A 21,948-nucleotide genomic window follows, 5' to 3' on the forward strand; every position below is an offset into this window, starting at 1 on the left:
ACTCTAAAGACTTCTTTGGATATGAGCACAGGAATACTGAAAATCGATCAACCCTGTGTTGAATCCATACTATCACAGGCCTCGAATTTGAACTTTTTAAGGTCAAGGCAAGTGTTGCCTTAAAGGGGAACATTATCACAATTTCAGAATGGTTAAAACCATTAAAAATCAGTTCCCAGTGGCTTATTATATTTTTCGAAGTTTTTTTCAAAATTTTACCCATCACGCAATATCCCTAAATAAAGCTTCAAAGTGCCTGATTTTAACCATCGTTATATTCACCCGTCCATTTTCCTGTGACGTCACATAGTGATGCCAACTAGAGATGCGCGGATAGGCAATTATTTCATCCGCAACCGCATCAGAAAGTCGTCAACCATCCGCCATCCACCCGACCTAACATTTAATCAGAACCGCATCCGCCCGCACCCGCCCGTTGTTATATATCTAATATAGACGATGCAAGGCATTAGTGAGGTTATAAAGCTTTTGCCTGTTAAAGAAAGGAGACTGATCCAATGCAGCACAGACATTCGCGTGCCACGCTGTCACGACCCAGACACACACCAGTGCGCAATCATATGGGAGCCGCGCTGAGCGCACCTCCAAGCGCGTCTCGCTGCCGGCGACGGCCGGGTATGGGCCCGACGCTCCAGCGCCATCCATTTTCAGGGCTAGTTGATTCGGCAGGTGGGTTGTTACACACTCGTTAGCGGGTTCCGACTTCCATGGCCACCGTCCTGCTGTCTATATCAACCAGGGTGAGCCCCACCCCTTTCGTGAGCGCACCGCGCGCGGAGTGACCCCTGTTACGCGCCCCCGGCAACGGGGGTGGCGGGCAGGTAAGCTGCGCGGGCGGAGCGCGCGGAGTGACCCCTGTTACGAGCCCCCGGCCACGGGGGTGGCGGGCAGGTAAGCTGCTTACCTGCTGCGCGTGACGCCGGCCGCGGCGAAGGCGGACGAGGCAGGGTGTCGTGCGGTGGGCGCGGTGGTGACCCTGGACGTGCGTCGGGCCCTTCTCGCGGATCGCCTCAGCTACGGCTCCCGGTGGGGCCCTCTCGGGGGAAGGGGCCTCGGTCCCGGACCCCGGCGAGGCGTCCCTTCTCCGCTCCGTAAAAGTGTCCATCTCTTCTTTTTTTTTTTTCTTCTGTTGTGGCATATGCTGCAGGTGCCTGCTCGTTTTTCGTATGTGGGTAACAACATTTAACTATGTATATATATTTACCAATTGGTTTAACTGCCACCCGCCTGAATCTATTTAAAATCTTTTTCTTTTTTTTTCAACCGCCCGACCCGACCCGCGGATAAAATCTAATTTTTTTAAATTTCATCCGCCCGATCCGCGGATAATCCGCGGACTCCGCGGTTGTGCCCGCAAACCGCGCATCTCTAATGCCAACACAAACAAACATGGCGGAAAGAACAGCAAGCTATAGCGACATTAGCTCGGATTCAGACTCGGATTTCAGCGGCTTAAGCGATTCAACAGATTACGCATGTATTGAAACGGATGGTTGTAGTGTGGAGGCAGGTAGCGAAAACGAAATTGAAGAAGAAACTGAAGCTATTGAGCCATATCGGTTTGAACCGTATGCAAGCGAAAGCGACGAAAACGACACGACAGCCAGCGACACGGGAGAAAGCGAGGACGAATTCGGCGATCGCCTTCTAACCAACGATTGGTATGTGTTTGTTTGGCATTAAAGGAAACTAACAACTATGAACTAGGTTTACAGCATATGAAATACATTTGGCAACAACATGCACTTTGAGAGTGCAGACAGCCCAATTTTCATCAATTAATATATTCTGTAGACATACCCTCATCCGCTCTCTTTTCCTGAAAGCTGATCTGTCCAGTTTTGGAGTTGATGTCAGCAGGCCAGGGAAGCTAGGGTCGATATTCTCTTGATCATCTTCGGTGGCATAAGGGACGGTGTGAGCCAAGACATCCAGGGGGTTTACCTCGCTCGTCTGCGGGAACAAACTGCCGCCATTGCTTGCCGTGCTACCGAGGTCCTTTGTCCCTGAATTGCTCACACACTCCGGCAGATTCAATGGGGGTCTGGCGGCAGATTTCTTTTGACTTTATCTTTGGAAATGCATCTGCTTTGAGTGTCGCAGGATATCCACACATTCTTGCCATCTCTGTCGTAGCATAGCTTTCGTGGGTAAAGTGTGCGGAACAAACGTCCAATTTCTTGCCACTTTGGCATCTTTGGGCCACTGGTGCAACTTGAATCCGTCCCTGTTGGTGTTGTTACACCCTCCGACAACACACCGACGAGGCATGATGTCTCCAAGGTACGGAAAACAGTCGAAAAAACGGAAAATAACAGAGCTGATTTGACTCGGTGTTTGAGAAAATGGCGGATTGCTTCCCGATGTGACGTCACGTCATCGCTCCGAGAGCGAATATTAGAAAGGCGTTTAATTCGCCAAAATTCACCCATTTAGAGTTCGGAAATCGGTTAAAAAAATATATGGTCTTTTTTCTGCAACATCAAGGTAGGTCTGGTGATAATGTTCCCTTTCAAAGGAGAGCTCATATTTTAGGGCACCAAAGCAAATTATAGTTTTCTCCTCTTAATTGAAATATCCTAAGAATACAAGCTGGAAGGCTGTTATTCTTTACTCCAAACATAATTTCCATTGTTTTTAAAAACACAATATCTGAACATTTTAACACATTAGAACTTATAAATAATGGATTGGTATGTTCATAGTAGCACACTTTGTGTATTATTCCATACCTGCCAACTACTCCGGTTTTCCCGTAATTAGTACGGTTTTCATCAACCTATTCCGGGTTACGGTTGCAGTGATAAAAAATACGGTTTTTCATTAATTACATTTATTTTATTTTTTTTAAGTTTTATTCACGAAATCGCGTAACAACAATGACAATCGACACGGTTTCCCGTAACTTCCTATCGAGCCATTCCGAATGCCATGCGCAAGGCTATTTATAGCACCGCTGCCAAGCACGAGGCACCTGTTGCCCATTGTTTCCAAACGAGCGAACGATCATGGAATCAACCGGAGAAAAATCGCAAACGAGTCTTAAACCGAAAACAAAACCGCAGTCATTCCGTGAAGAATATTCAAAAGCCTATCCGGGAATAATTATCCGTTCCAAAAAGGGTGAAAACTACGCGAATTGCACCTTGTGCAGACAAGATTTTTCGATCGGACACGGAGGAATTAGCGATGTAAAAGACCACGTTGGGACAAAAAAACACAAGTCTAATGCCGTTGCTAAATTTGGATTTTAGCCACAAAAAGGTAATGACACCAATGTTATCTATTGGAATTGTTTAGTACTGTTATACTGTTAAAAGTGTTTATACTATTTATGCTTTCAAGTCCAAGTTGAAGAAATCTTGTTAAATGTTGACAGCATAACTACCAAAATACAGAAGTATGTCCTTAATATTTTTGCAGTGCTATTTCTGTTGAAAAGTTCAAATGATTACATTAGAGATGTGATGTGCCACTTTTCAAGTGTCTGATGGCCTCAATTAATTTTCATGAATTTTTCATATTTTGAATTCTTTTGAAAGGCTTACAAAAAAACTACATTTGAATTGTAATTCCATGCTATTGACAGGACTATTAATTTTAATGAAGTTAGCTTACCATGTTAACAGTATGATAATTGTGATAGAAATGTGAATTTTAGGCACAGAATATTTTTTACAATTGAACAAGGCAGTAGATTATACAAGCTTGGACAGAAAGTTAATAATGGAATTGTTTAGTACTGTTTTACCATTTGTTTACTGTAAAAAGTGTTTATACTGTTTATACTTTCAATGAACAAATTGAAGTCTTGTGAAAGGTTGACAGGATAACTGGCATTAACTGTCAAAATAATTTCAAACTATTGAAGTTAGCTTACAGAATAAACATGTCAATCAACCCATATGATTTTTGCTGTAATATTTTTGTTTTGAAAAGTCACTGTGACTGATAGAAAAGTGATGCTTTTAGCAACATTTTAACCTGTCTGAATGCTAATAATCATTTTGCGTCGGGGGGCGAAGGAACCCCCCACCAGGACTTTGTCCTGGACCTACCGGGGCCTGCGGCCCCTGGACCCTGGCTACTAGGTTTTTCTGATTTCAAAAGTTGGCAGGTATGCTATGACATAAGTTGAACTTTTGTAAATCCTATTACTAGAATAAACAAACCTTTGCACAATATTTAAATGTTTGTAGTTTCACCTGTAGTACAGTGATTTGCCACCATTTTAATGCATCTCTCACCACGAGGACTTGTGCCTCCCTTTTGAGCCCGTTCCCCGAGTATTTCCCCCCTGGCGATGACACATGCCAGTTGCCAAGCGGTGGGTAAATTGAGAGAACTTGAAGAAGACTTGATGTGGCCTGTGGCATTGACCTATGCGTGTGTAAAACCCATGGACTAGCTTCCCCCGGCCTTAATATGTCACACTTAGCTTAGAGGCTTCTCAGCAACTGTTCCACTGACAAGTCTGGCCAAAACTCTGCAGCCATGTCGCTCGGTATCAGTGACGTGTGGTGACCTTTACACCAGGTGGGGCATAAATGCCTTTTTTTTTTTAACTTCCATTCATATGCTCTAATTCAGTGTTTTTCAACCACACCAGATAGTCTGGTGTGCTGTGGGAGATTATCTAATTTCACCTATTTGGGTTAAAAATATTGTTTGCAAACCAGTAATTATAGTATGCAAATTATGTGTTGTTATTGAGTGTCGGTGCTGTCAAGAGTTTGACAGAGTAACCGTGTAATACTCTTCCATATCAGTAGGTGGCAGCAGGTAGCTAATAGCTTTGTAGATGTCGGAAACAGCGGGAGGCAGCGTGCAGGTAAAAAGGTGTCTAATGCTTAAACCAGGGGTCGGCAACCCGAGGCTCTAGAGCGCCGCATGCGGCTCTTTAGCGCCGCCCCTAGTGGCTCTCTGGAGCTTTTTAAAAATGTATGAAAAATGGAAAAAGAAAAGAAAAAATCAATTTTTTGTTTTAATACGGTTTCTGTAGGAGGACAAACATGACACAAGCATCCCTAATTGTTACAAAGCACACTGTTTATATTAAACATGCTTCACTGATTCGAGTATTTGGCGAGCGCCGTTTTGTCCTACTAATTTTGGCGGTCTTTGAACTCACCGGAGTTTGTTTACATTAGAGATGCGCGGTTTGCGGACACAACCGCGGAGTCCGCGGATTATCCGCGGATCGGGCGGATGAAATTTAAAAAAATAAGATTTTATCCGCTCGCGGGTCGGGTCGGGCGGATTAATTAGATATATATTTTTTTTTTTTTTTTTTTTTTTTTTTTTGCGGGTGGCAGTTAAACCAATTGGGAAATATATATACATAGTTAAATGTTGTTACCCACATACGAAAAACGAGCAGGCACCTGCTGCATATGCCACAACAGAAGAAAAAAAAAGAAAAGAGATGGACACTTTTACGGAGCGGAGAAGGGACGCCTCGCCAGGGTCCGGGACCGAGGCCCCTTCCCCCGAGAGGGCCCCACCGGGAGCCGTAGCTGAGGCGATCCGCGAGAAGGGCCCGACGCACGTCCAGGGTCACTACCGCGCCCACCGCACCGACACCCCGCCTCGTCCGCTTTCGCCGCGGCCGGCGTCACGCGCAGCAGGTAAGCAGCTTACCTGCCCGCCACCCCCGTGGCCGGGGGCTCGTAACAGGGGTCACTCCGCGCGCTCCGCCCGCGCAGCTTACCTGCTTGCCACCCCTGTTGCCGGGGGCGCGTAACAGGGGTCACTCCGCGTGCAGTGCGCTCACGAAAGGGGTGGGGCTCACCCTGGTTGATATAGAGAGCAGGACGGTGGCCATGGAAGTCGGAACCCGCTAAGGAGTGTGTAACAACCCACCTGCCGAATCAACTAGCCCTGAAAATGGATGGCGCTGGAGCGTCGGGCCCATACCTGGCCGTCGCCGGCAGCGAGACGCGCTTGGAGGTGCGCTCAGCGCGGCTCCCATATGATTGCGCACTGGTGTGCGTCTGGGTCGTGACAGCGTGGCACGCGCAAGTCTGTGCTCCATTGGATCAGTCTCCTTTCTTTAACAGGCAAAAGCTTTATAACCTCACCATACCTGCCAACTTTTAAATCAGAAAAACCTAGTAGCCAGGGTCCAAGGGGCCGCAGGCCCCGGTAGGTCCAGGACAAAGTCCTGGTGGAGGGTTCAGGGCTTCGCCCCCCGACGCAAAATGATTATTAGCACTCAGACAGGTTAAAATGTTGCTAAAACCATCACTTTTCTATCAGTCAGTGACTTTTCAAAACAAAAATATTACAGCAAAAATCATATGGGTTGATTGACATGTTTATTCTGTAAGCTAACTTCAATAGTTTGAAATTATTTTGACAGTTAATGCCAGTTATCCTGTCAACCTTTCACAAGACTTCAATTTGTTAATTGAAAGTATAAATAGTACAAACACTTTTAACAGTATGTCGTGCTGTGAAATACAGCCGACACGCGCACCAAACACGAAGCAAGGCCATGCTGCAGGAGAACAAAGGACTTCTTTCATTTAAGGTTTGTGATAAACCATCAAACTCATTCGTTAAAAGGACTCTATAGTAATATAAAGCAAATTTTTCTGGACATTATCATGCAAGAAAAGTTTATTTTTGGGATCGCGATCACCGCGTAATGATTTTTAAAGGTTGCATTACATTATTAACTGTCCCATGTGATCAGCCAGTGCGATTGGAAGTCCATGCTCAATTATTGGAAGTCCATGCTCAATTATTGCCTCCGTAAATAAAACTTCGGCATTTATCACATCCAAAGAATCTGTTTGGGCGACGAAAAACGTTGAAAGTTTTCCACTTGTATCGCTAGCAACGGCATTAGACTTGTGTTTTTTTGTCCCAACGTGGTCTTTTACATCGCTAATTCCTCCGTGTCCGATCGAAAAATCTTGTCTGCACAAGGTGCAATTCGCGTAGTTTTCACCCTTTTTTTTTTTTTTTAATTAATATTAGATATATAACAACGGGCGGATGGCGGGCGGGTGCAGTTCTGATCAAACGTTACATCGGGTGGATGGCGGATGGTTGACGACTTTCTGACGCGGTTGCGGATGAAATAAATTGCCTATCCGCGCATCTCTAGTTTACATGTATAACTTTCTACGACTTTCTAGGACATGTTTTATGCCACTTCTTTTTCCGTCTCATTTTGTCCACAAAACCTTTAACGTTGTGCATGAAAGGTGAGTTTTGTTGATGTTATTGACTTGTGTGGAGTGCTAATCAGACATATTTGGTCACTGCATGACTGCAAGCTAATCGATGCTAACATGCTATTTAGGCTAGCTATATGTACATATTGCATCATTATGCCTCATTTGTAGCTATATTCGAGGTAATTTAGTTTCCTTTAAGTCCTCTTGATTCAATTTATATCTCATGACACACTATCTGTATGTAATATGGCTTTTAATTTTTTGCGGCTCTAGACAGATTTGTTTTTGTATTTTTGGTCCAATATGGCTCTTTCAACATTTTGGGTTGCCGACCCCTGGCTTAAACCAAAAATAAACAAAAGGTGAGTACCCCTAGGAAAAGGCATTGAAGCTTAGGGAAGGCTATGCAGAACAAAACTAAAACTGAACTGGCTATAAAGTAAACAAAAACAGAATGCTGGACGACAGCAAAGACTTACTGTGGAGCAAAGACGGCGTCCACAATGTACATCCGAACATGACATGACAGTCAACAATGTCCCCACAAAGAAGGATAAAAAGCAACTGAAATATTCTTGATTGCTAAAACAAAGTAGATGCGGGAAATATCGCTCAAAGGAAGACATGAAACTGCTACAGGAAAATACCAAAAAAAGAAAAAAAGCCACCAAAATAGAAGAAATAAAACACTACACACAGGAAAACACCAAAAAACTCAAAACACGTCACGGCGTGATGTGACAGGTGGTGACAGTACACCTACTTTGAGACAAGAGCTATAGTGATTCATGCTTGGTTATGCTTTAAAGTCATATCCAACAATTGCGACGACGACTTTTTACTTGAGTTTCGTTTTTTTTAATGATTTCTGCTGGTGGTGTGCCTCCGAATTTTTGCAACACAAGAAATGTGCCTTGGCTCAAAAAAGGTTGAAAAACACTGCTCTAATTAATGTTAATACAGGTTGGACATTGAAAGAACAAGAATGGAGTATTTCACTTTCATAAAAACCTGATGGTAATGATATTATAACATGATAAATGGGACCAAAAAGTATTTGATAAAGTTATCAAATACTTTTTGGTCCCATTTGCTTTAATATAAAACCCAAACCAAGTGAAGTTGACACGTTGTGTAATTCGTAAATAAAAGTAGAATACAATGATTTGCAAATCCTTTTCAACTTATATTCAATTGAATAGACTGCAAAGACGAGATATTTAATGTTCACACTGAGAAACTTTATTTTTTTTTTGCAAATAATCATGAACTTAGAATTTAATGGCAGCAACACATTGCAAAAAAGTTGTCACAGGGGTATTTTTACCACTGTGTTACATGGCCTTTCCTTTTAACAACACTCGGTAAAGGTTTGGGAACTGAGGAGACACATTTTTGAAGTGGAGCTACTTTTCAATTGATCAAGTCATGGGGATCTACCTCATTCATATATATAATTTATATTTACTTATTTATGAAATATATGTTTTTGTTAACAAGTTAAAGGTGTTTAATGATAATGCAAGCATGTTTAACACATATAGTTAATATTGTTAAAAAATTAAAGGTGTTTAATGATAATACAAGTATGTTTAATAAATATAGTTAATATTGTTAACAAGTTAAAGGTGTTTAATGATAATACAAGCATGTTTAACACATAGTTAATATTGTTAAAAAATTAAAGGTGTTTAATGATAATACAAGAATGTTTAATACATATAGTTAATATTGTTAACAACTTAAAGGTGTTTAAAGATAATACAAGCATGTTTAACACATATAGTTAATGTTGTTAACAAGTTTAAGGTGTTTAAAGATAGTACAAGTATGTTTAACACATATAGTTAATATTGTTAATAAGTTAAAGGTGTTTAATGATAATACAAGAATGTTTAATACATATAGTTAATATTGTTAACAACTTAAAGGTGTTTAAAGATAATACAAGCATGTTTAACACATATAGTTAATGTTGTTAACAAGTTAAAGGTGTTTAAAGATAGTACAAGTATGTTTAACACATACAGTTAATATTGTTAATAAGTTAAAGGTGTTTAAAGATAATACAAGCATGTTTAACACATATACCGTATTTTCCACACCATAAGGCGCCCTGGGTTATAAGCCGCGTCTTCAATGAACGGCATATTTCAAACTTTGTCCACCTATAAGCCGCCCCGTGTTGTAAGCCGCATCTAACTGCGCTAAAGGAATGTCAAAAAAACAGTCAAATAGGTCAGTCAAACTTTAATAATATATTAAAACCAGCGTGATGTGGGCGCGCATGGAATCGTGTATCAACATAAACTTAAACTTACCTTAACCACTCGCTCATCTTTTCTTCATCCATCCCTTCAAGTTAGCTTTTATGATGACGCTGGCTGGAAAGGTCTCTTTTGGCAAGGTCTTCCTTTTGAATATCACCATGGGTGGAAGTTTCTGGCCATTAGCATGGCAAGCTAGAACCACAGTGAAGGATGACTTCTCATTCCCTGTGGTGCGAATATTCACCGTACGTGCTCCCGTTGTATCCACAGTGCGGTTCACAGGAATATCAGTTGCTGTGAAATAGTAATCCGTGTGCGGATGGAGAGATTGCGTCTTTTCATGAACCGGATCCCTGTCGCTTAGTAGGAGCCATTTTGTGGTCTTTACAGATGTAAACACACAAAGGAAATGAAACGTACGGTAATATCCGCGCGCTTTTTCTTCTTCTACGCGGGCGGGTGGTTGCTTACAGTAGAAGAAGAAGCGCTTCCTGTTCTATGGGGGCGGGTGCTTACCTTGGCGGTTGCTTGCGTAGAAGAAGAAGCGCTTCCTGTTCTACCGGGAAAAAAGATGGCGGCTGTTTACCGTAGTTACGAGACCGAAACTTTATGAAAATGAATCTTAATATTAATCCATATATAAAGCGCACCGGGTTATAAGGCGCACTGTCAGCTTTTGAGAAAATTTGTGGTTTTTAGGTGCGCCTTATAGTGCGGAAAATACGGTAGTTAATATTGTTAATAAATTAAAGGTGTTTAATGATAATACAAGTATGTTTAATAAATATAGTTAATATTGTTAACAAGTTAAAGGTGTTTAACGATAATACAAGCATGTTTAACACATAGTTAATATTGTTAAAAAATTAAAGGTGTTTAATGATAATACAAGTATGTTTAATAAATATAGTTAATATTGTTAACAAGTTAAAGGTGTTTAACGATAATACAAGCATGTTTAACACATAGTTAATATTGTTAATAAATTAAAGGTGTTTAATGATAATACAAGTATGTTTAATAAATATAGTTAATATTGTTAACAAGTTAAAGGTGTTTAAAGATAATACAAGCATGTGTAACACATATAGTTAATATTGTTAACAAGTTAAAGGTGTTTAAAGATAGTACAAGTATGTTTAACACATATAGTTAATATTGTTACATGTTAAAGGTGTTTTAATGAATATACATGCATGTTTAACACATATAGATTCCTTTCTTTCATGAAGACAAGAATATAAGTTGGTGTATTACCTGATTCTGATGACTTGCATTGATTGGAATCAGACAGTGGTGCTGATAATGTCCGCATTTTCGAATGGAGGAGAAAAAAGTCTTCCTTTCTGTCCAATACCACATGAAAGTGGTTGGTTTTTGGCATCTTATTTGTCCAGCTTCCGTACTCCTTTGTATACACTTTACAAGAAATACATTGTCGGCAAACTCCGTAGCTTGCTAGCTTGTGCACGCCAGCTTTCTGAGACTCTTATTTTGGTAGCGCAGGCAGGATGAAGCAGAGCTTTTATTGTGCAACTGTGCAGTCGGTCTTTGGAGTTTTGACGACAGGTACGGCGCCAGAGTCTGTTGAAATAAAGTGTTTCTCGCCTTCCAGTCGGTAATTTTAGTGAGCTGGCAGCAGCCAGCGTCATCTCAGAAGACCCTCGGGTGCCGTGAATGTCAATCAAGTGACGAAAGTGACGTCATAGTGAAGATTTATGATCGCTCATTTTTAGGACTATTTTTTTAATGCCTGGCTGGTGATCGACTGACACACCCTCCGAGATCGACCGGTAGCTCGCGATCGACGTAATGAGCACCCCTGGCTTAAGTTGTTCAACAGTCCGGGGTCTCTGTTGTGGTATTTTAGGCTTCATTTTGCACCACACATTTTCAATGGGAGACAGGTCTGGACTACAGGCAGGCCAGTCTAGTACCCACACTCTTTTACTATGAAGCCACACTGTTGTAACACGTGGCTTGGCATTACCTTGCTGAAATAAGCAGGGGCGTCCATGGTAACGTTGCTTGGATGGCAACATATGTTGCTCCAAAACCTGTATGTACCTTTCAGCATTAATGGCGCCTTCACAGATGTGTAAGTTACTCATGTCTTGGGCACTAATACACCCCCATACCATCACACATGCTGGCTTTTACACTTTGCGCTTATAACCAGTTCGAAGGTTAAGTATCTTGTCTTTGCAGTCTATTCAATTTAAATCATTGTATTCTGTTTTTATTTACGATTTACACAAACGTGCCAACTTCACTGCTTTTGGTTTTTTCTTCAATGTTACAACTTCATTCTGTTTTTAGGATTTTGCTGCAAAAATGCTAGTCAAAGATCTTACTGTAAATTTGATAGGATTTTTTTTTATTGTGTTTAGGATGTTACTCCAAAAATGCTTATACAGAGGCGAACAGTTCCCAAATGACTTTTACGTGTCAGGTGATAGGTTTCTTTTGCAAAATTGACGACAACCAGTCGTCCAAAAGCCGTGTGAAAATACACCGTGGCTAGGAATTTGTGAACATGACCAGCGATCTTCATTGGTAAGTTAATGATATTATCGGACATCTCTAATAATCAGCTTGGAATTTTTACAAATAAGGAAGCAATAATAATAAGGCTAATACAAATAGTATTAATAATGCATTTTCTTTCACATCTTTATGTACACCAATTACATATAGTACCGATAAGAGTAGCGATGAATACCGATATCAATCAGTGGAATGCAGTCCAATCATTCATTTTTGTTTTATTTTTCTCATAAGTGCGCAGAGCATCAAGAGGTAAATAGGAAAGCTTCCTCGTGGGAGTCATAAAAGCCAAGTTTCTTCTTCAGTGCTTTGAGTGTAATAATGAATTGCTTTTGATTTTAAATTGGATGCTTATGCCATGTGGCAGGAAAACACCCAGATAAACCTAAGGAAACTGCGTTTGAGCAATCTTCAATTTTCAACAGATGGGCTCAGATGCCGATTGTTTGAAGAACTTCTCACGCTTTATGGCTCGCGCATCAGAAATGAGACGCAAGAGTGCATTTGCTGAAAGAACACAACCCTAAGGGACTGATTTATCAGCACACAAATCACTCAATGACTACTGTAGGGTAGCCAGATAAGAGATTATACAATTATTGCATGGTGATGTCATTCACATAAATGGTGGACTATGTTGTGGTTTGTCTTAAGGAATGAAAAGACCATCTTAGCTGGTGGCTGCTTTTTGTCTGTACATTGACAATGTACAAAACCCGTTTCCATATGAGTTGGGAAATTGTGTTAGATGTAAATATAAACGGAATACAATGATTTGCAAATCCTTTTCAACCCATATTCAGTTGAATGCACTACAAAGACAACATATTTGATGTTCAAACTCATAAACTTTATTTTTTTTTGCAAATAATAATTAACTTAGAATTTCATGGCTGCAACACGTTCCAAAGTAGTTGGGAAAGAGCATGTTCACCACTGTGTTACATGGCCTTTCCTTTTAACAACACTCAGTAAACGCTTGGGAACTGAGGAGACACATTTTTGAAGCCTCTCCGGTGGAATTCTTTCCCATTCTTGCTTGATGTACAGCTTAAGTTGTTCAACAGTCCGGGGGTCTCCGTTGTGCTATTTTGGGCTTCATAATGCGCCACACATTTTCAATGGGAGACAGGTCTGGACTACAGGCAGGCCAGTCTAGTATCCGCTCTCTTTTACTATGAAGCCACGTTGACGTAACACGTGGCTTGGCATTGTCTTGCTGAAATAAGCAGGGGCGTCCATGGTAACGTTGCTTGGATGGCAGCATATGTTGCTCCAAAACCTGTATGTACCTTTCAGCATTAATGGCGCCTTCACAGATGTGTAAGTTACCCATGTCTTGGGCACTAATACACCCCCATACCATCACACATGCTGGCTTTTACACTTTGCGCCTATAACAATCCGGATGGTTCTTTTCCTCTTTAGTCCGTAGGACACAACGTCCACAGTTTCCAAAAACAATTTGAAATGTGGACTCGTCAGACCACAGAACACTTTTCCACTTTGTATCAGTCCATCTTAGATGAGCTCAGGCCCAGCGAAGCCGACGGGGTTTCTGGGTGTTGTTGATTAACGGTTTTCGCCTTGCATAGGAGAGTTTTAACTTGCACTTACAGATGTAGCGACCAACTGTAGTTACTGACAGTGGGTTTCTGAAGTGTTCCTGAGCCCATGTGGTGATATCCTTTACACACTGATGTCGCTTGTTGATGCAGTACAGCCTGAGGGATGGAAGGTCACGGGCTTAGCTGCTTACGTGCAGTGATTTCTCCACATTCTCTGAACCCTTTGATGATATTACGGACCGTAGATGGTGAAATCCCTAAATTCCTTGCAATAGCTGGTTGAGAAAGGTTTTTCTTAAACTGTTCAACAATTTGCTTACGCATTTGTTGACAAAGTGGTGACCCTCGCCCCATCCTTGTTTGTGAATGACTGAGCATTTCATGGAATCTACTTTTATACCCAATCATGGCACCCACCTGTTCCCAATTAGCCTGTTCACCTGTGGGATGTTCCAAATAAGTGTTTGATGAGCATTCCTCAACTTTATCAGTATTTATTGCCACCTTTCCCAACTTCTTTGTCACGTGTTGCTGGCATCAAATTCTAAAGTTAATGATTATTTGCAAAAAAAATTAAGTTTATCAGTTTGAACATCGAATATGTTGTCTTTGTAGCATATTCAACTGAATATGGGTTGAAAATGATTTGCAAATCATTGTATTCCGAGTGGACCATGTTCAGCGCCTCTATTGTCGAGGCGGCTGATTGGAGCTGTGGCCGCAAGGTAGTTGGTGCTTGTCGTGGCGGTAATCCTGGAACCCGTTGGTGGACACCGGCGGTGAGGGATGCCGTCAAGCTGAAGAAGGAGTCGTATCGGGTTCTTTTGGCTCATAGGACTCCTGAGGCAGCGGACGGTAACCGACAGGCCAAGCGGTGTGCGGCTTCAGCGGTTGCGGAGGCAAAAACTCGGACATGGGAGGAGTTCGGCGAAGCCATGGAAAACGACTTCCGGACGGCTTCGAAGCGATTCTGGACCACCATCCGCCGCCTCAGGAAGGGGAAGCAGTGCACTATCAACACCGTGTATGGTGAGGACGGTGTTCTGCTGACTTCGACTGCGGATGTTGTGGATCGGTGGAGAGAATACTTCGAAGACCTCCTCAATCCCACCAACACGTCTTCCTATGAAGAAGCAGTGCCTGGGGAATCTGTGGTGGGCTCTTCTATTTCTGGGGCTGAGGTAGTTAAAAAGCTCCTCGGTGGCAAGGCCCCGGGGGTGGATGAGATCCGCCCGGAGTTCCTTAAGGCTCTGGATGCTGTGGGGCTGTCTTTGTTGACAAGACTCTGCAGCATCGCGTGGACATCGGGGGCGGTACCACTGGATTGGCAGACCGGGGTGGTGGTTCCTCTCTTTAAGAAGGGGAACCGGAGGGTATGTTCTAACTATCGTGGGATCACACTCCTCAGCCTTCCCGGTAAGGTCTATTCAGGTGTACTGGAGAGGAGGCTACGCCGGATAGTCGAACCTCGGATTCAGGAGGAACAGTGTGGTTTTCGTCCTGGTCGTGGAACTGTGGACCAGCTCTATACTCTCGGCAGGGTCCTTGAGGGTACATGGGAGTTTGCCCAACCAGTCTACATGTGTTTTGTGGACTTGGAGAAGGCATTCGACCGTGTCCCTCGGGAAGTCCTGTGGGGAGTGCTCAGAGAGTATGGGGTATCGGACTGTCTGATTTTGGCGGTCCGCTCCCTGTACGATCAGTGTCAGAGCTTGGTCCGCATTGCCGGCAGTAAGTCGGACACGTTTCCGGTGAGGGTTGGACTCCGCCAAGGCTGCCCTTTGTCACCGATTCTGTTCATAACTTTTATGGACAGAATTTCTAGGCGCAGTCAAGGCGTTGAGGGGATCTGGTTTGGTGGCTGCAGGATTAGGTCTCTGCTTTTTGCAGATGATGTGGTCCTGATGGCTTCATCTGGCCAGGATCTTCAGCTCTCGCTGGATCGGTTCGCAGCCGAGTGTGAAGCGACTGGGATGAGAATCAGCACCTCCAAGTCCGAGTCCATGGTTCTCGCCCGGAAAAGGGTGGAATGCCATCTTCGGGTTGGGGAGGAGACCCTGCCCCAAGTGGAGGAGTTCAAGTACCTCGGAGTCTTGTTCACGAGTGGGGGAAGAGTGGATCGTGAGATCGACAGGCGGATCGGTGCGGCATCTTCAGTAATGCGGACGCTGTATCGATCCGTTGTGGTGAAGAAGGAGCTGAGCCGGAAGGCAAAGCTCTCAATTTACCGGTCGATCTACGTTCCCATCCTCACCTATGGTCATGAGCTTTGGGTTATGACCGAAAGGACAAGATCACGGGTACAAGCGACCGAAATGAGTTTCCTCCGCCGGGTGGCGGGGCTCTCCCTTAGAGATAGGGTGAGAAGCTCTGTCATCCGGGGGGAGCTCAAAGTAAAGCCGCTGCTCCTCCACATGGAGAGGAGCCAGATGAGGTGGTTCGGGCATCTGGTCAGGATGCCACCCGATCGCCTCCCTCGGGAGGTGTTTAGGGCACGTCCGACCGGTAGGAGGCCACGGGGAAGACCCAGGACACGTTGGGAAGACTGTCTCCCGGCTGGCCTGGGAACGCCTCGGGATCCCCCGGGAGGAGCTGGACGAAGTGGCTGGGGAGAGGGAAGTCTGGGTTTCCCTGCTTAGGCTGCTGCCCCCGCGACCCGACCTCGGATAAGCGGAAGAAGATGGATGGATGGATGGATGGATGTATTCCGTTTGTATTTACATCCAACACAATTTCCCAACTCATATGGAAACGGGGTTTGTAGAAAACCCTAACTCCCTGCTCACACACATCATTACTTCTGTGTGTGTGAAATAAAGCTTATCCCTGTGACGAGGCGATGATAGTGCATTCATGCTCTCAGCTTTCCTTCGCAGGGTCTCATATTAGACATGCAATTATTTCAGCTTTGTAATGACATGAGAGACAAATGCATTACGCTACCTTATCATTTACCTGGATTCACTTTGCTGTGGTCGAATGGACATTTTGTGTCATTGTGGGTGCGAACCACCGCCTTGTCTCTCTTGCCTGAGCCTAATTGGCATCTCTGACTCATTCCTGGCAGAGGTTCGTCTCGTTGCTAATTGCCTTTTGCGCACTGAGAGACAGCAAGTCCTGCAGAAGCTGGTCGTAATCCAAAGATGCGCATCAGAAAGTGACACGGCCCACAGAAGCATTAGTCTGAGCTTGTACCAGAGTAGGCCACGTTAATAACATGCTCGAATAGCTCATGTTCGCTTCTTGTAAAAGCTCCGGAAAATTAGTGACGCTTTTTGCAACCCTCGCTTCCAAAACCTCGTCTGGTTGCTGGAATTCTCCTAGGGAAGAGATTTTAAAGGTGTGTGTATGTTGCTGTGAGGAGCAGTGAAGTGTCTCGGCACTAAATTTAGTGTTCAGGGGAGCATATACCTTACTAGAAGAAACTGTGAACCAGTGGATCAGTAAATTATACTCACTGCTTGAAAATAGATATAGAAGATGTCGGATGTTTGACTGGCATTTTTGCAGCAGAATCCTAGAAACAGTCAAAAACTGTCATATTAAAGATCATTGACCAGCAGCTTTGCAGTACTTTCCTAAAAACAGCGCATTCCTGTCATGGAATACCTTTGACAAGCATTTTTGCAGCAAAATCCTAAAAAAATGTTAAGTTGTTTGACAGGCAGTTGAAACCAGTAACGCATTCTTGTAATATAAAGTATCTTTGTCAAGTATTTTGCAGCAAACTCTTAAAAACTGCAAACAACTGTCATATTGATAAACGTTGACGAGCAGTTTTCCAGTATATTCCTAAGAACAGCAAAGCATTCCTGTCATATGGACTATTTTGAAAAAGCATTTTTGCAGTAATATCCTTAAAAAAAAAAAATCTTATCAAATTTAAGATCTTTGACTAACATTTTTGCAGCAAAATTCTAAAAACGGTATGAAATTGTAAGATTAAAGATCTTTGACCAACAGTTTTGTAGTACATCCCTAAAAACAGCAATGCATTCCTGTCATAGAGAGTATGTTTGATCAGCATTTTTAGAGTATTCCCCTAAAAACACTCAAAAAACCCAATCAAATTGAAGATTTTTGACCTGCAGTTTTGTAGTATATCCAGAAAAGAGCATTTTTGTAATATAAAGTAAAATCTTAAAAATGGCAAACAACTGTCATATTGAAAAACTTTGACAAGCAGTTTTCCAGTATATTCCTAAGAATAGCAAAGTATTCTTTTAATATTGAGTATCTTTGTCAAGCATTTTTTTCAGCTGGTCCTTAAAACAGCAACGCATTCCTGTCATATGGGTTAGTTTGCAAAAAAAAAAAAATGTTGCAGTAACATCCTAAAAAAAAAGTCTTATCAAATTTAAGATCTTTGACTAACATTTTTGCAGCAAAATTCTAAAAACGGTATGAAATTGTAAGATTAAAGATCTTTGACCAACAGTTTTGTAGTACATCCCTAAAAACAGCAATGCATTCCTGTCATAGAGAGTATGTTTGATCAGCATTTTTAGAGTATTCCCCTAAAAGCACCCAAAAAACCCAATCAAATTGAAGATTTTTGACCTGCAGTTTTGTAGTATATCCAGAAAACAGCAGAGCATTCTTGTAATATAAAGTAAAATCTTAAAAACGGCAAACAACTGTCAAATTGAAAAACTTTGACAAGCAGTTCTCCAGTATATTCCTAAGAACAGCAAAGTATTCTTTTAATATTGAGTATCTTTGTCAAGCATTTTTTTCAGCTGGTCCTTAAAACAGCAACGCATTCCTGTCATATGGGTTATTTTGAAGAAAACATTTTTGCAGTAATATCCTAAACAAAAATCTTATCAAATTTAAGATCTTTGACTAACATTTTTGCAGCAAAATTCTAAAAACAGGATACAATTGTAAGATTAAAGATCTTTGACCAACAGTTTTGTAGTACATCCCTAAAAACAGCAATGCATTCCTGTCATAGAGAGTATGTTTGATCAGCATTTTTAGAGTATTCCCCTAAAAACACCCAAAAAACCCAATCAAATTGAAGATTTTTGACCTGCAGTTTTGTAGTATATCCAGAAAACAGTGGAGTATTCTTGTAATATAAAGTATCTTTGTCAAGTATTTTGCAGCAAAATCTTAAAAACCGCAAACAACTGTCTTATTGAAAAACTTTGACAAGCAGTTTTCCAGTATATTCCTAAGAATAGCAAAGTATTCTTTTAATATTGAGTATCTTTATCAAGCATTTTTTTCAGCTGGTCCTTAAAACAGCAACGCATTCCTGTCATATGGGTTATTTTGAAGAAAACATTTTTGCAGTAACATCCTAAAAAAAATCTTATCAAATTTAAGATCTTTGACTAACATTTTTGCAGCAAAGTTCTAAAAACGGGATGAAATTGTAAGATTAAAGATCTTTGACAAACAGTTTTGTAGTACATCCCTAAAAACAGCAATGCATTCCTGTCATAGAGAGTATGTTTGATCAGTATTTTTAGAGTATTCCCCTAAAAACACCCAAAAAACCCAATCAAATAGAAGATCTTTGACCTGCAGTTTTGTAGTATATCCAGAAAACAGCAGAGCATTCTTGTAATATAAAGTAAAATCTTAAAAACTGAAAATAACTGTCTTATTGAAAAACTTTGACAAGCAGTTTTCCAGTATATTCCTAAGAACAGCAAAGTATTCTTTTAATATTGAGTATCTCTGTGAAGCATTTTTTTCAGTTGGTCCTTAAAACATCAACGCATTCTTGTCATATGGGTTATTTTGAAGAAAACATTTTTGCAGTAACATCCTAAAAAAAATCTTATCAAATTTAAGATCTTTGACTAACATTTTTCCAGCAAAATTCTAAAAACAAGATACAATTGTAAGATTAAAGATCTTTGACCAACAGTTTTGTAGTACATCCCTAAAAACAGCAATGCATTCCTGTCAGAAAGTGTGTTTGATCAGCATTTTTAGAGTATTCCCCTAAAAACACCCAAAAAACCCAATCAAATTGAAGATTTTTGACCTGCAGTTTTGTAGTATATCCAGAAAACAGCAGAGTATTCTTGTAATATAAAGTATCTTTGTCAAGTATTTTGCAGCAAAATCTTAAAAACTGCAAATAACTGTCTTATTGAAAAACTTTGACGAGCAGTTCTCCAGTATATTCCTAAGAACAGCAAAGTATTATTTTAATATTGAGTATCTCTGTGAAGCATTTTTTTCAGCTGGTCCTTAAAACAGCAACGCATTCCTGTCATATGGGTTATTTTGAAGAAAACATTTTTGCAGTAACATCCTAAAAAAAATCTTATCAAATTTAAGATCTTTGACTAACATTTTTGCAACAAAGTTCTAAAAACGGGATGAAATTGTAAGAGTAAAGATCTTTGACCAACAGTTTTGTAGTACATCCCTAAAAACAGCAATGCATTCCTGTCATAGAGAGTATGTTTGATCAGCATTTTTAGAGTATTCCCCTAAAACACCCAAATAACCCAATCAAATAGAAGATCTTTGACCTGCAGTTTTGTAGTATATCCAGAAAACAGCAGAGCATTCTTGTAATATAAAGTAAAATCTTAAAAACTGCAAACAACTGTCATATTGAAAAACTTTGACAAGCAGTTTTCCAGTATATTCTTAAGAACAGCAAAGTAATATTTTAATATTGAGTATATTTGTGAAGCATTTTTTTCAGCTGGTCCTTAAAACAGCAACGTATTCCTGTCATATGGACTATTTGGAAAAAGCATTTTTGCAGTAACATCCTAAACAAAAATCTTATCAAATTTAAGATCTTTGACTAACATTTTTGCAGCAAAATTCTAAAAACGGTATGAAGTTGTAAGATTAAAGATCTTTGACCAACAGTTTTGTAGTACATCCCTAAAAACAGCAATGCATTCCTGTCATAGAGAGTATGTTTGATCAGCATTTTCAGAGTATTCCCCTGAAAACACTCAAAAAACCCAATCAAATTGAAGATTTTTGACCTGCAGTTTTGTAGTATATCCAGAAAACAGCAGAGCATTCTTGTAATATAAAGTAAAATCTTAAAAACGGCAAATAATTGTCATATTAATAAAACTTTGACAAGCAGTTTTCCAGTATATTCCTAAGAATAGCAAAGTATTCTTTTAATATTGAGTATCTTTGTGAAGCATTTTTTTCAGCTGGTCCTTAAAACAGCAACGTATTCCTGTCATATGGACTATTTGGAAAAAGCATTTTTGCAGTAACATCCTAAACAAAAATCTTATCAAATTTAAGATCTTTGACTAACATTTTTGCAACAAAGTTCTAAAAACGGGATGAAATTGTAAGATTAAAGATCTTTGACCAACAGTTTTGTAGTACATCCCTAAAAACAGCAATGCATTCCTGTCATAGAGAGTATGTTTGATCAGCATTTTTAGAGTATTCCCCTGAAAACACCCAAATAACCCTATCAAATAGAAGATTTTTGACCTGCAGTTTTGTAGTATATCCAGAAAACAGCAGAGTATTCTTGTGATATAAAGTAAAATCTTAAAAACGGCAAACAATTGTCTTATTGAAAAACTTTGACAAGCAGTTCTCCAGTATATTCCTAAGAACAGCAAAGTATTCTTTTAATATTGAGTATCTTTGTGAAGCATTTTTTTCAGCTGGTCCTTAAAACAGCAACGCATTCCTGTCATATGGGTTATTTTGAAGAAAACATTTTTGCAGTAACATCCTAAAAAAAATCTTATCAAATTTAAGATCTTTGACTAACATTTTTGCAGCAAAGTTCTAAAAACGGGATGAAATTGTAAGATTAAAGATCTTTGACCAACAGTTTTGTAGTACATCCCTAAAAACAGCAATGCATTCCTGTCATAGAGAGTATGTTTGATCAGCATTTTTAGAGTATTCCCCTAAAAACACCCAAAAAACCCAATCAAATAGAAGATCTTTGACCTGCAGTTTTGTAGTATATCCAGAAAACAGCAGAGCATTCTTGTAATATAAAGTAAAATCTTAAAAACGGCAAACAACTGTCATATTGAAAAACTTTGACAAGCAGTTCTCCAGTATATTCCTAAGAATAGCAAAGTATTCTTTTAATATTGAGTATCTTTGTTAAGCATTTTTTTCAGCTGGTCCTTAAAACAGCAACGCATTCCTGTCATATGGGTTAGTTTGTAAAAAAAATTTTTTTGCAGTAACATCCTAAACAAAAATCTTATCAAATTTAAGATCTTTGACTCACATTTTTGCAGCAAAATTCTAAAAACAGTATGAAATTGTAAGATTAAAGATCATTGACCAACAGTTTTGTAGTACATCCCTAAAAACAGCAATGCATTCCTGTCATAGAGAGTATGTTTGATCAGCATTTTTAGAGTATTC

General features: G+C 40.6%; 1 protein-coding gene across 3 annotated transcripts in view; it reads left to right on the plus strand.

Annotated features, from left to right (window-relative positions):
- Nucleotides 1-21,948, plus strand: part of vps50 (VPS50 EARP/GARPII complex subunit) — a 421,495-nt gene that overhangs the window by 40,550 nt on the left and 358,997 nt on the right. The gene's annotated exons all lie outside the window — the stretch shown is intronic.

This window comes from Nerophis lumbriciformis, linkage group LG21, assembly GCF_033978685.3.
Source record: "Nerophis lumbriciformis linkage group LG21, RoL_Nlum_v2.1, whole genome shotgun sequence".
Taxonomy (NCBI): Eukaryota; Metazoa; Chordata; class Actinopteri; order Syngnathiformes; family Syngnathidae; genus Nerophis; species Nerophis lumbriciformis.